We start from the raw sequence: 14,404 nt of genomic DNA, 5'->3' as shown, positions 1-14,404 counted from the left end.
AGTAATAGGATAGGTCAGAGTCAGCATGGATTTATGAAGGGGAAATCATGCTTGACTAATCTTCTGGAATTTTTTGAGGATGTAACTCTGAAGATGGACAAGGGAGATCCAGTGGATGTAGTATATCTGGACTTTCAGAAAGCCTTTGATAAAGTCCCACATAGGAGGTTAGTGGGCAAAATTAGGACACATGGTATTAGGGGCAAAATACTGACATGGATTGAAAATTGGTTGGCTGACAGGAAACAAAGAGTAGTGATAAACGGCTCCTTTTTGGAATGGCAGGCGATGACCAGTGGTGTGCCGCAGGGATCAGTGCTGGGACCGCAGCTTTGTACAATATACATTAATGATATAGATGAAGATATTAAAAATAATATTAGCAAATTTGCTGATGACACAAAGCTGGGTGGCAGGATGAAATGTGAGGAGGATGTTAGGAGAATACAGGATGACCTGGACAGGCTAGGTGAGTGGACGGATGCATGGTAGATGCAGTTTAATGTGGATAAATGTGTGGTTATCCACTTTGATGACAAGAACAGGAAGGCAGATTACTACCTAAATGGAGTCAAGTTAGGTAAAGGGGCAGTACAACGAGATCTAGGTGTTCTTGTACCTCAATCAATGAAAGCAAGCATGCAGGTACAGCAGGCAGTGAAGAAAGCTAATAGCATGTTGGCCTTCATAACAAGAGGAATTGAGTATAGAAGCAAAGAGGTCCTTCTACAGCTATACAGGGCCCTGGTGAGGCCGCACCTGGAATATTGTGCGCGGTTTTGGTCTCCAAATTTGAGGAAAGACAATCTGACTATTGAGGGACTGCAGCGTAGGTTCACGAGGTCAATTCCCGGAATGACGGGACTATCTTACACTGAAAGATTGGAGCGACTGGGCTTGTATTCGCTTGAGTTTAGAAGGCTGAGGGGGGATCTGATTGAGACGTTTAAGATTATTAAAGGATTGGACACTCTGGAGGCAGGAAGTATGTTTCCGCTGATGGGTGAGTCCCGAACCAGAGGACACAGTTTAAAAATAAGGGGTAAGCCACTTAGAACAGAGTTGAGGAGAAACTTCTTCATCCAGAGAGTGGTGGGTGTATGGAATGTTCTGCCTCAGAAGGCTGTGGAGGCCAAGTCTCTGGATACTTTCAAGAAAGAGTCAGATAGAGCTCTTAAGGATAGTGGAATCAAGGGTTATGGGAATAAGGCAGGAACAGGATACTGATTGAGGATGATCAGCCATGATCACAATGAATGGTGGTGCTGGCTTGAAGGGCAGAATGGCCTACCCCTGCACCTATTGTCTATTGTCTTCCTACACCAGTTGCTAAAAGCAAGTATGCAGGTGCAGCAGGTGGTAAAGAAGGCAAATGGGACCCTGGCTTTCACAATGAGAGGATGCGAGTACAGGAATAGGGATGTCCTCTGCAACTGTACAGGGCATTGGTAAGACCACACATTGAGTAGTGTGTGCAGTTTTGGTCTCCTTATCTGAGAAGATACGTTCTTACTATTGAGTGAGTGCAAAGAAAGTTTATCAGACTGATTCCTAGGATAGCAGGACAGATGTACCAAAGTCATTGTCATAGTCAGAGATGTACAGCACGGAAACAGACCCTTCAGTCCAACTCATCCATGTTGACCAGATATCCGAAATTAATCTAGTCCCATTTGCCAGATTAATTGCCAGAAAGAGACTCGTTGGTTAGGACTGTATTCGCTGGAATTTAGAAGAGAGACTGGAATCTTCTAGAAACCCATAAAATTCCAGCAGTGCTAGACAAGGTAGATGGAGGATGTTCTCCATGACCACGGAGTGTAGAACCAGGGGTCATAGAATGGCTTTTTAGAACTGAAGGAAGGAGAGATTTCTTCACCAAGAGAATGGCGAGCTTGTGGAATTCTGTGACACAGAAGACGGTTGAGGGCAAAACATTGAATGTTTTCAAGAAGGAGTCGAGAGTTCTTGGGGCTAAAGGCATCAAAGGGGATGGGAGAAATTGGGAACCGGGTACTGAGTTGGATGCTCAACCATGATCATGCTGAATAGCAGAACAGGCTGGAAGGACTGAATGGCCCATTCCTGTTCAGTGAGTCTATGTTTCTATTATGATATTAGCGGAAGTCTGGGATCTATGTTTCTGGTTTAAACACTTGTCAAGTTGTTATTGTAATGAAAACATTTTTGAAAACAAACATAGGATCACGTAACAATCACACCTCATTTTCACCATTATCATCACCCTGCAGCAGTACCTACAACAAATCTTTCATTGTGGAGGACTAAATGGTTTGGCACAGAAAATCAGGAAGAACCAGTAGTGGATACAAGTCAGGAAAAACAAGGGTCAGAAAGTACTAGGGAAAGTAGTCACAGTCATAGGGTCATAGAGATGTACAGCACGGAAACAGACCCTTCGGTCCAACTCGTCCATGCCGACCAGGTATCCCAAGTTAATCTAGTCCCATTTGCCAGCACTGGATTGCTTTTAAAAAACACTGGTTTGCTAATGTCTTTTAGGGAGAGAAATAACCATCCTTACCTGGTAAGGCCTGCATGTGACTCCAGATCCACAGCAATGCGATTGACTCTCAACTGCCCTCAAGCAATTAGGGATGAGCAATAAATACTGGCCTAGCAAGGGTCACCCATATTCCAAGAATGAATTTTAAAACCCAGAAGCTCTAGCAGGCAATAAGGAAATAGAAGTGGTAAACAAATATTTTTGTTTACCTCCAACCACAAGGGATGAACTCGGATTTCACCAGTTTCCTCATTTCCCCTCCCCCCACCTTGATCAGTCAAATCCATCGAACTCAGCACCGCCTTCCTAACCTGCAATCTTCTTCCTGACCTCTCCGCCCCCACCCCAGTCTGACCTATCACCCTCACCTTGACCTCGCTCCACCTATCACATTTCTGACGCCCCTCCCCCAAGTCCCTCCTCCCTACCTTTTATCTTAGCCTGCTGGACACTTTCCTCATTCCTGAAGAAGGGCTTATGCCCGAAACATCCATTCTCCTGCTCCTTGGATGCTGCCTGACCTGCTGCGCTGTTCCAGCAACACATTTTCAGCTCTGATCTCCAGCATCTGCAGACCTCACTTTCTCCTCTAAACAAATATTTTGTCTATCTTCAGAATGCATACCAAAAATAATGAGGAAGCAAGGGTCTAACAAGAAGAAAATTAAAGCAATGATTAGTGATGATAAATTACTTCAGATACTAATATTTGACAATTTCCGTGGGACTGGTGACCTATGCCAACAGTCCTAAGAGAATTGGCTGCAAAGGTAGTGAAGGCTCTAATCTCTCGAATAGCTCCTGCAAATAGGAAAGAATAAATTGTAACATTGCTCTTTGAGAAAGGAGTAAGAGAAAACCTGAGAACTGCTGGCCAATTAGCTTGACATTAGCCAACGGTGAAATGGAGGAGTCAACAACACTTAGAAAATTATTTCTAAAATATGATTAGACAGACTAAACATTGTTTTAGAAGTAGGAATCATGCTTGAAAACAAATTATGGATTTGGAGCTCATAACTAGTAGGCAAAGAGAAGCCGGAGAATGTCCTACATATCAATTTTTAATAAAGCATTGAATGAGGATAATACATTAGTGTCGATGGATGACAAGTTAAGTGGAGTTGCAATAAATGGGGTGTGTTCAAATTTGTAGCCTGTGACCAGTGGAATGCCTAAAGGACTAGTTTTGAGCCTCAGCTATTTGCAATCTATAGTAATGACTTAGATAAAGGAGCCAAAAATTATGCATTCAACGGTGCCGCTAATACAAAGCTGAATGAGAGGAGGATACTGAACAAGCTGTAAAGAGATACAGACATGTTAACTGAATGGGTAATGCTGTGTATAAAATAGGGAAATGAGAGGTTATTCACTTTGTTAGGCAGAATAAAAGATCAGAATACTTTGTAATAGTGAGATGCTTTTAAGTGTAGACGTTCAGAGGCATGGGTGTACATGTACAAACCCATGCAGGTACAGTAAGCAATTAGAACACAGAACATTACAGCACAGGAATAAACTCTTCAGCCCACCATGTCTGCACCGACCATGATGCCATTCTAAACTAATCCCATCGATCTATGTATATCAGTAACCATCTGTTCCCTGCCTGTTCATGTAGTGGTCTAAATGCCTCTTAAACGTTGCTATCTCACCTGTTTTTAGCACCTCCCCTGGCAGAATGTGCCAGGTACCTACCACCTTCTGTAAAAAAAAAACTTTCTTCGCACATCTCCTTTAAACCTTTCCCCTCTCACCTTAAATCTATGCCCCCTTGTCTTTGACATTTCCACTCTGGGTAAAAGACTCGAACTCCCTCTCAATTTTATATACTTCTATCAAGTGGCCCCTCAACTTCCAATACTCTAGCAAAATCTAAGTTTGCCTAACCTGTCCTTATAGCTAATACACTGCAAAGCAGGCAATATCCCGGTAAACCTCTTTTGCACCCTCTGCAAAGCCTCCAAATCCTTCCCATAATGTGGCAACCAGAACTGAACAGAATATTCCAAATATTGCCTAACTGAAGTTTTACACAGCTGCAACATGACTTGCTAACTTTTATATTTAATAACGCCAACTGATGAAAGGAAGCATGCTCTACAACTTTTTTACCACTTGTGTTGCCACTTGCAGAGCTCTGCACTTGCACTCCAAGATCCCTCCGTATATCAATGTTGCTAAGGGCCCTGCCATTTACTGCTCGCAATATCATAGATGCCTCATATCATGTGATCGGAGGGTATCAAGGTCTCAGACTCCATCTTAAATGGGACCACCTGAAACATGATACTATTATTTGTAACTAGAGTCAGAGTAATAGAGATGTACAGCATAGAAACAGACCCTTCGGTCCAACCGTCCATGCCGACCAGATATCCCAACCAAATCTAGTCCCACCTGCCAGCGCCCGGCCCATATCCCTCCAAACCCTTCCTATTCATATACCCTCCAAATGCCACTTAAATGTTGCAATTGTACCAGCCTCCACCACTTCCTCTGGCAGCTCATTCCATACACGTACCACTCTCTGCGTGAAAAAGTTGCCACTTAGGTCTCTTTTATATCTTTCCCCTCTCAACTTAAACCTATGCCCTCTAGTTCTGGACTCCCCGACCCCAGGGTAAAGACTTACCCTATTTACCCTATCCATGTTCCTCATAATTTTGTAAACCTCTATTAGGTCACCCCTCAGCCTCCGTTCAGCAATACTCCCTAGGACCTTACCATTAAGTGTATAAGTCCTGCTAAGATTTGCTTTCCCAAAACGCAGCACCTCGCATTTATCTGAATTAAACTCCATCTGCTACTTCTAAGCCCATTGGCCCATCTGGTCAAGATCCTGGATGTGGTGGAGGCTGGTACAATTGCAACATTTAAAAGGCATTTGGATGGGTATATGAATAGGAAGGGTTTGGAGGGATATGGGCTGGGTGCTGGCAGGTGGGACTAGATCGGGTTGGGATATCTGGTCGGCATGGTCGGGTTGGACCAAAGGGTTTGTTTCCATGCTGTACATGACACTAAAAGAAGAGTGGGCCGGGAGGAGGTTTATGGACCATGAAGGCAAATGGGAGGACTGCAGATGTTGGAAATCAGAGTCTAGATTAGAGTGGTGCTGGAAAAGCACAGCAGGTCAGGCAGCATCCGAGGAGCAGGAAAATCGACGTTTCGGGCAAAAGCAGAACACCGGCAGGGAACAACACCAGGCTGGACGTCGTTGCTCTACACTGCTTCGCGAAATATCAGTAAGATCCTCACATGTCCGATTATATATCGAGATTTGTCTTTCTGCACCAGTAGGCAGAGGATGAACCTGTATGCAGAAAGGAAGACAACTGAGCTCACAAGACCCGGGGATAGCTCACATGCAAGCCCCGAATAGGCACTCGGAACCTCACAGCAGGCCTCGGGGCCCAAACAAATAAGAACAAACACACACCGAAAGCGGCGAAACTCAACAAGTGACACCGGCCACAACTGAGGCGTAGCTCGCACCGCGCGCTGCTCTGGCGCGAAATTCTAACGACGGTTACCGTTCACTCAGTGCCCGATTCGAACGTCGCCCGGACGATTTCAAACTCCCTCACGTTCCGTCAACCAATTCGGACGTTAGCCGGAGCTCTGCTCGCGACTCCACAAAACCCAGCCAATCCGGAGCTGAGCACCGCCTATCAATCCACGCGACGGCGGGTTGACGTCTCACCGGAAGTTCCCAGTTTTCGTCCGCTGCAAATAGGGGAAAAGCATCCCCCAGTGAGGGCAGGTGAATAGTGTTTCTCCTGGTGGTGTTTACAGATGCATTAGTATTAACGTTTTTTTGTTTGTGGTTTGGGAATATTTCGATACAAATGAAACTTGTGACATCATCCCCGCCTGCTCTGTAATGGCGAGGAAGAACGGAAATCCTTTAAAAAAAAGAGAGAAATTGGCAGATCTGTGTGTTTCCAGAATTTTTAAAAAAATCTTTCATGCGTAAACAATGACAATTTGCTGGTAAAATAACATCAGGTTTAGTATACACATGGTAATATGCCATGAGATGGATTTTGCAAGGGACTAGGTGTTGACTCAAAGTCGTTTTGCTTCAAACTAGGCCTAGCCTGCAGTCATTGGAGATCACTGAAAGTTTATAGAGTCATACAATACGGAAACAGACCCTTCAGTCCAACCAATCTATGCCGAACATAATCCCAAACTAAACTGGTCCCACCTGCTTGTTCCTGGCCCATTATCCCACCAAACCTTTCCTTTTCATGTACTTATCCAAATGTATAAGATTCTGAGGGAGCTTGGTGGGTAGATTCTGAGAAAGTTCCACTACATGGGGAATTTAGAAGGGGTATGGAATAAGATGTCTCTACTTAGAAGAGAATTGAGGAGGAAAATTGATCAAATTCTTTGCCACGGAGCAGTAGAGGCTATATGGATCATTGATTTACACAGTTTCAAATTTGTAATTTTGGTCCATCACAAGTTGTACTTTAGTAAGTGGTAAGCAACCTTCTTGAACTGCTGCAGTTCACTCGCTTTAGGTTGTGACGACCAATCCCCAGAGAAATTTCTTCAATTTATCATGAGATGCCAAGCTGCTGGATGAAGACCTTTATTCACCTGCCCTCACTTGTGGATGCCTTTTCCCTATCCAGTGTAATTTAGGCTTTCAAAGGGACCAATTTAATAGACTTTCTTGAGTTAACAAAACAGTATATTTGATAATACTCAACATGTGTAGATAATAACATAACAGACATGGACACAGATTAGAAATGAGGTGAGTCCAAGGATAAAAAGTATTTCAAAAAAGACATGCGGATTCTGAAGAATAGATAAAGAATAGTTGTGAATGTTACATTGAGTAATATCCATAGTAGGTAGTAGGTAAGTTCAATTTGGAGATGCTTGGCTTTGTAGGTCACCTGAAAGGCCTTAGTCCTGTTCCTATTGACTGCAGTTTCACTTACTTCCAGCAAAGAGAGACTTCTTTCTTTTTAGCCTTAGCACAAACCTTCGCTCACCACCACACAGAGACCAGCATTGAACTTTTTAATCTTTGCTCTTATGTATTCTTGAGAGAGTAAAATGCAAGGTTGAAACTTTATTGCTGGAACAGCACAGCAGGTCAGGCAGCATCCAGGGAACAGGAGATTCGACGTTTCGGGCACAGGCCCTTCTTCAGGAATGAGCAGAGAGTGTTCAGCAGGAGAAGATAAAAGGTAGGGAGGAGGGACTTGGAGGAGGGGCATTGGAAATGTGATAGGTGGAAAGAGGTCAAGGTGAGGGTGATAGGTCGGAGTAGGATGGAGGCGGAGAGGTCAACAAGAAGACTGCAGGTCAGGAAGGCGACGTGGTCGACGGTGCCCTCCACCGCATCTCCTCCACTTCCAACTCCCCTCCTCCAAGTCCCTCCTCCCTACCTTTTATCTTCTCCTGCTGAACACTCTCTGCTCATTCCTGAAGAAGGGCCTGTGCCCGAAACGTCGAATCTCCTGTTCCCTGGATGCTGCCTGACCTGCTGTGCTGTTCCAGCAATAAAGTTTCAACTTTGATATCCAAATGAATCCAACAAGAACTGGACCAAGCATATGTGGTACTCATAATCTTCTTCATCCTAAGTATACGCATGATTTTACTACAACTGCTAAGTATTTCATCAGTAATATTTTCAGCAACATAACACAAAACATCGCAGATAAGAAAAACTGCAGCATATTAACATGCCAAATTTCCCCTAAAGTAAATGCATTAAAATTCCATCAAATTTGACAATATTGTTATGTATTTGGCTTTAAGGTGGGGTTCTGTCCTGGTGGCGGTTGGAGGGGCGGGGCTCAAGGGCGGAGGAGCGGGAAGTGGAGGAGATGCGGTGGAGGGCACCGTCGACCATGTCGGGGGGGAAATTGCGGTCCTTGAAGAAGGAGGCCATCTGTGTTGTACGTATTTTGAACTGGTCCTCCTGGGTAAAATGCAAACATATTTCTCACCCAGATTGCTGTCTTTCTTCAATTATGTTTACAGTCTGAGATAGCTCACAGGAGATTACACTTCAGTTTGCAGTACACTTCACAGGAGATTGCACTTCAATTTGCAGTACATTTCTACCTTTTGAAGACCTTCCCTTTGAAGGCTCTTTAACATCTGTCAGGCATGATATTCTGGTGTTTCCTTGAGGCCGAGCGTAATCCACACAAGCCTTCCAGGCTTTCATTGAACTACGTTGTTCAACATTTACATTCTCTGTCATTTATAGCTGTATTTCCTCTTTTTAAAACATGCATCTTAATTAAAAGTTCAACATTACTGAAGATGTTCTGTGGTTATGATGCATCATCATGGCAAGATCCATCCACAGTGCCATTAAAGTGGAGGTTCCAGGATTTTGACCCAACACTGAAGGAACGGCAATATATTTTCAAGTCCGGATGGTGAGTGACAAGGAGGGGAACTTGCAGGTGGTGGTATTCCTACTGTTGTTCTTGTCCTTCTAGATGGAAGTGATCATGTTTGGAAGGTGCTGTCCAAGGAGCCTTGGTGAATTCTTTACAGTTAATTTATAAATAATGTTTAAATTTTTAAAAACATTTTGTACCATTTGTGTAAGTCCCAATCTTTAATTTTCTGGACATGCAAATATTTAAAATTAATTTTAGTTTAGTACTTTTAGTTTATAACCAAGGAATCTGTGCAAATTATTAAATGTGATTGGCTGTTGAGTAGCCTGATGCTGTTACCGTTCAGTTCAATTCTGGGAATGTCTGAGAGGATATCTGCAATTACCTGCTGTATTACTTGCCCTGATAAGAGTTCATCTCTCAGCACTCTTGCTTTGCCACTGACTGCAAACTTCAATACATTATTGTGTAAATCACCACAAATTGCTGGGTGATTTTCACTGAGGAGCATGGTCAGTGTGAAGGAAACTTCAACAGAGTGAGAAAAAGGCTGAATGATTGAAATACTGAAAGTTTGGTGCATGAAGAGTACAAAGGTGCTTTAACTAAGGATTAGTCCAACAAGCAAACTCTCCAGATCAGGAGCTGAGTGGGAGAGGATAAAAGGTGTGTATCCAGAAGCTGTCCTGCAGTGAGACTGGTGAACAAGTGATATCACAAACCACGGTGTGATATGTGTCCAAAGAAAGAATATGATTCGTGAATAGAATTGGGGAATATTTCTTGTTTTTAAAGTAAAAATAAGGTTTTCATATTGTGATTAGGTCTGCAGAATTTTTCAACTCATTTTTTGCTTAAAAACATATCCAATTCAGTATCTGATTAATATTTGCCTTTTTTTAATAAAAATTAAGCATCCTTCGAATAAAGTGCAAAGACCATGGAATCTGGAATACTTAATTTATTAATTCAGTATGATAGTAATGGCAGCTTGGGTGATGTATTGCTCCTGCAACATGGTATGACTTGATATGTGGAAGCTGCTGGACACCAATGTGATCCAGAGAGAACACACCTGTAGTCAGTGTTTGCAGCTCAAGAAACTTTGAATCTGATTTGAGGATCGGGGGTTTGAGCTGTAGAATTGCACCATATCAGGGAAGAGGAAAGTTACCTGGACTCCTTGCTCCAGAAGGTGGTCATAACCCTTTATGATTCAAATTGGTCTGTGATCAGGGACAGGAGGGTGTGATTATTGATAAGGTATGGGAATCCAGGGAGGTGCACTTTAGGATTCTTACATCTGCCGTAGTCCAACAGTTATGAGCTTCTTGCAAATTGAGCAAACATGAGTGGAGACTACAGGAAAGCTGAGAGAATTGACCATGCTATCCCTTAGCAATTTCATAGATCTTAGTGATGCATCCTTACTTTAAACCACTTTTTGAAGGTAACTTTGCAACATTTAAACCAAGTTTATGCACCTGTTAATAAACAAACAATGTCTTATAATATTTGCAACTCTTGACTGATGGGAAAAGTGGTCCTAGCTTTTCAAAAAGATTTGGTGCTCAGATCACCTTCCTGAGGCAATCAGCTGGACATTGCTGCTACTGTTAACTATAACATGTATCTAAACAGAGTCCACTGAAATAGGGCAGTAACTATCTTTTTTAACACACTGTGATCTCTTGACACTGTTCACTACAATTTTCACCCATATAGTAGCTCCTGAATTTATGCAGTTTTAAGCCCTAGATTTTTTAATGACTCTTATCTCAGTGACTTCAGGTTTTCCTCACTCCCAGTAAGTTGTATTATCCTTTGACTGGCTTAAAGCTAGTCTCCGTTTTTCAGCCACCCTCCCTCCTGCTTCACTTTCCAGTCCTTCCAGCCTCAACCTCCCATCCCATAGCCTCCATTTGCTCCTTGCAGCCTTCCTCTCCCTTCCTTGATACCTACCTCTCTCCCTTCTGCTATCTCCCTCTTCCCACTACTTGCAGCCTTCTCTCCTTGTTACAGCCTTTCTCTTTGTTCCCCTGCAGCTTTCTTCTCACCTCATCAGCTAATATTTAACAAAGATGAGATTGCAGAGTCCTTGGAAGTGCATGGTAAAATAAGGCTGAATTGAGGGGGTATCATGTGTAACAAATCTGTTAGAATTCTTTGAGGAGGCAACAAGCAAGTTAGACAAAGAAGTACAGTGGATGTAATCTATTTGGATTTCCAGAAGGCCTTTGACAAGATGCTGCACGGGAGGCTGCTGTTGCCCATGGTGTTAGAGGCAAGGTTCTGGCATGGATATTTTGGCCGACTGGTACAAGGCAGAGAGCGAGGATGAAGGGGAGTTTTTCACGATGGAAGTCAGTGATCAGTGGAGTTCTGCAGAGGTCAATGGTGCATCCAGAACTATTCATGTTATACATTCACAATCTGGATGAATGAAGTGCAGGCAAAGTAGCTGATCGAATACAATGTGGGAACTTGTGAGATTATGCATTTTGGTAGGAAGAATGGAGATGTAGACTATTTTCTATGTGGGGAAAAAGCTCCAGAAATCTAAAGAGTATGGGATATAGGAGTCAGCTCAGGATTCTCTTAAGGATAACAAGCAGGTTCAGTTGGCAGTTAGCAAAGCAAATACAATGTTAGCCTTCGTTTCAAGAGGGTGAGAAGACAAGTGCAGAGATATATTGCTGTGTAAGTCTGGTCAGAATGCATTTGGAATATTCTGAGTAGTTTTTGGCCCCATAACTAAGGAAGATTGGAGGATGTCCAGAGAAGGTTTACAAGAATGAGGACTTTGGTTCTATACTCCATGGAATTTAGAAGGATGAGTGGGGGATCTCATTGAAGCTTGTAGAATACTGCGAGGCCTGGATAGAGCGAATGTGGAGAAGATGTTTCTACTAGTACGAGAGACTAGGACCTGAAGGCACAGCCTCAGAGTGAAAGGACAACCCTTCAGAACTGAAATGAGGAGAAATTTCTTCAACCAGACGGTGGTGATTCTATGGAAAACATTGCCACAGAAGGCTGTGGAGGCCGAGTCATTATCTGTATTTATTATAGAGATACATACGTTCTTGATCAGTATGGGGATAAAAGGTTACAGAGAGAAGGAGGGAGAATGGGGTTGAGAAATATATCAGCCATGATCGAACGGTGGAGCAAGCTAATTGGGCTGAATGGCCTAATTATGTTCCTATATCTTATGGTTTTATGATCTAAGATATGTACATGTTGGTGACACATACTTCTTGTCAATATCAGATTGTCATTCCCCTACCCTATATTTATCCCTGACAAATGCACCCAGTAGTCACCTGACAATTTCTAGAAGGATACTAGATATCTAGTCAGTGGCAGGCCTGTATTCCTGCTGAAGTATGATTCATGTTAATGGACCAAACGTCTGCAACACAAATTCCCAGCTCGGCGAACAGAACCACAACAACAAGCACCCGAGCTACAAATCTTCTCCCAAAGTTTGAGGACCAATACAGAGCCCAATCTCTGTACATTGTGCAACAGCTAGTCTCCTCATCACAACAATGTATACACAGTCATTGTTACAAACAGAGCATGTACGTTTCAAGAATAATTCTACCCAGACTGAATTGCTTTCAAAATCAACTGATGAAATCTTGTTCTTCGGTGCAGAATACTGAAGTCTGCACACAAACAAGACATTGCACAGAGGAAAGGGAGCAGAGTTCTTGGCACCATCTCTTCATTTTCCACAACAGATGAAAGCTCTTTCTCGTTTACTGATGTTCTTTTCCCTATTGCATCTACATCCTCTACAATAGCAATACCACTTTGGTACTTTATACCTCAATTGTGCAAGCGTTTGTAAAAGCTTAAATCTTAAATTCGGCATGCAATCTTGTGACAAGATCAGGAATTTTAAACAGACAAGAGATGGCATTTGCTGTCTGCATCACAGGCAGATAACCTCATAAACATAAGCAACTTTCCATCAAGCCCTTTGAAAGAAAAGCAGGCAAATACCCAAAGTGGTTTCCAAGCCAGAACAATATCAAATAAATTGAATAACTGATGCACATATATAATTATGTGGCGACTGTGTACAAGGCTCCAAACATTGCCGAACAATGAATAGTCACCCATTGGGATAGTGCAGGAACTCAGCAATTTCCGTCCTTTCCTTGCATAGTATATGTAAGGCTTCTTCCAGAAGAAAGTGGTAGTGGTAGAAATCATGAGGTAGAATGCCACAAAGCATAGAGTAAGTGTTGGTAAAATCCAAGCCCTGCAATCATTTGCCTTCCAGTATGCCATATACTGTTTGAAAGACCTTGGAATGCAAAAAATAAGATTTGGTAGCATAATACTGAGTAGCCTCTAATCAACCACATTGACGTTTCTTACTAATGCTAAGAAGATGTGGCTGATATTTTGGTTTGGAGCAAGGCCTGAGTAGATTAGATTACCTACAGTATGGAAACAGGCCCTTCAGCCCAACAGGTCCACACCAACCCCCTGAAGAGTAACCCACCCAGACCCATTCCCCTACCCTATATTTACCCCTGACAAAGGCACCCACCTGACAACTTCTAGAAGGATACTAGATATCTAGTCAGTGGCAGTTCTTTATATCAAATCATAGTTTTCCAGAGTAGAAAACCATGAAGCACATTACATGACTTGTACTGACATTCAGTGCTTCAGTTGCTATTGAATATTGAAGAGATTCTCTGATTCCTGTGTGATTTTCTTTCATGAATTCAGATGCCCACCAAGGATGACATTGTCCAAGCCCTTAGCACAACAGGTTTGTCAATAGTGGAGCAAGTAATCACATTTTTCTTCCTTTTCTATTGAAGAGTTGATCATTCTCAGTTCAAGATCCCTTCAACCTGTCATATGAAAGAAAAGTGATTACAGTTGAGATAAGAATCTCCCAGCTGTAAATGACATCAGTATAGAGTGCCATTATAAATCCTAGGATATTGAAACAGCAGCAACATAGATGCAGTGGTAGTAATCTTCCAAGAATCCTTAGATTCTGGAAAGTTCCCAGGGGATTGGAAAACTGCTGATCTCACATCTTTATTTAACAAAGGAGACAAGAAAATCAGGAAGCTATAAGCTATAAACAGTTGATATGTTTTTGGGACTGCAGAATCGAAAGGCTGAAGGGCCTCTTCGGTACAAGATAACTCTAAGCTAGGTACCTTAACAATTGTAATTGTCAAATTGTTAGAATCAATTTATAAAGAATATAATAACATCACATTTAGAAATACATCAGAGGATTGAAAAGAGGCAGTATGGTTTCACGAAGTAGAATTCATGTCTGACAAATTAATTGGAATTGCAAGGTTTGTGAAGGTTTGTAGCTCAGGTTGAGGTTTAGGGTGCAGGTTTGCTCGCTGAGCTGTAGGTTTGATATCCAAACGTTTCATTACCTGGCTAGGTAACATCATCAGTGGCGACCTCAAGTAAAGCGAAGCTG

At 42.5% G+C, this 14,404-nt stretch overlaps 1 protein-coding gene across 5 annotated transcripts in view; it reads right to left on the bottom strand.

The window, feature by feature from the left end:
- lsm6 (LSM6 homolog, U6 small nuclear RNA and mRNA degradation associated) overlaps positions 1-6,175 on the bottom strand; it is a 28,091-nt gene extending 21,916 nt beyond the window's left edge. The window contains exons 1-2 of one of the 5 annotated variants that reach the window (XM_043699252.1): positions 6,067-6,170; positions 5,792-5,846 (exon numbers count right to left, since the gene is read on the bottom strand). The gene's annotated coding sequence lies outside the window, so the exon portion shown is untranslated. The other 4 variants (XM_043699260.1, XM_043699226.1, XM_043699236.1 and 1 more) reach the window with 4 other exon arrangements.
- Positions 6,176-14,404: the final 8,229 nt, after the last annotated feature.

Source organism: Chiloscyllium plagiosum, chromosome 1 (genome assembly GCF_004010195.1).
Source record: "Chiloscyllium plagiosum isolate BGI_BamShark_2017 chromosome 1, ASM401019v2, whole genome shotgun sequence".
NCBI classification, from domain to species: Eukaryota; Metazoa; Chordata; class Chondrichthyes; order Orectolobiformes; family Hemiscylliidae; genus Chiloscyllium; species Chiloscyllium plagiosum.
The sequence above is the reverse complement of the archived record's forward strand: the minus strand, read 5'-3'. Positions and strand labels throughout refer to the sequence as shown.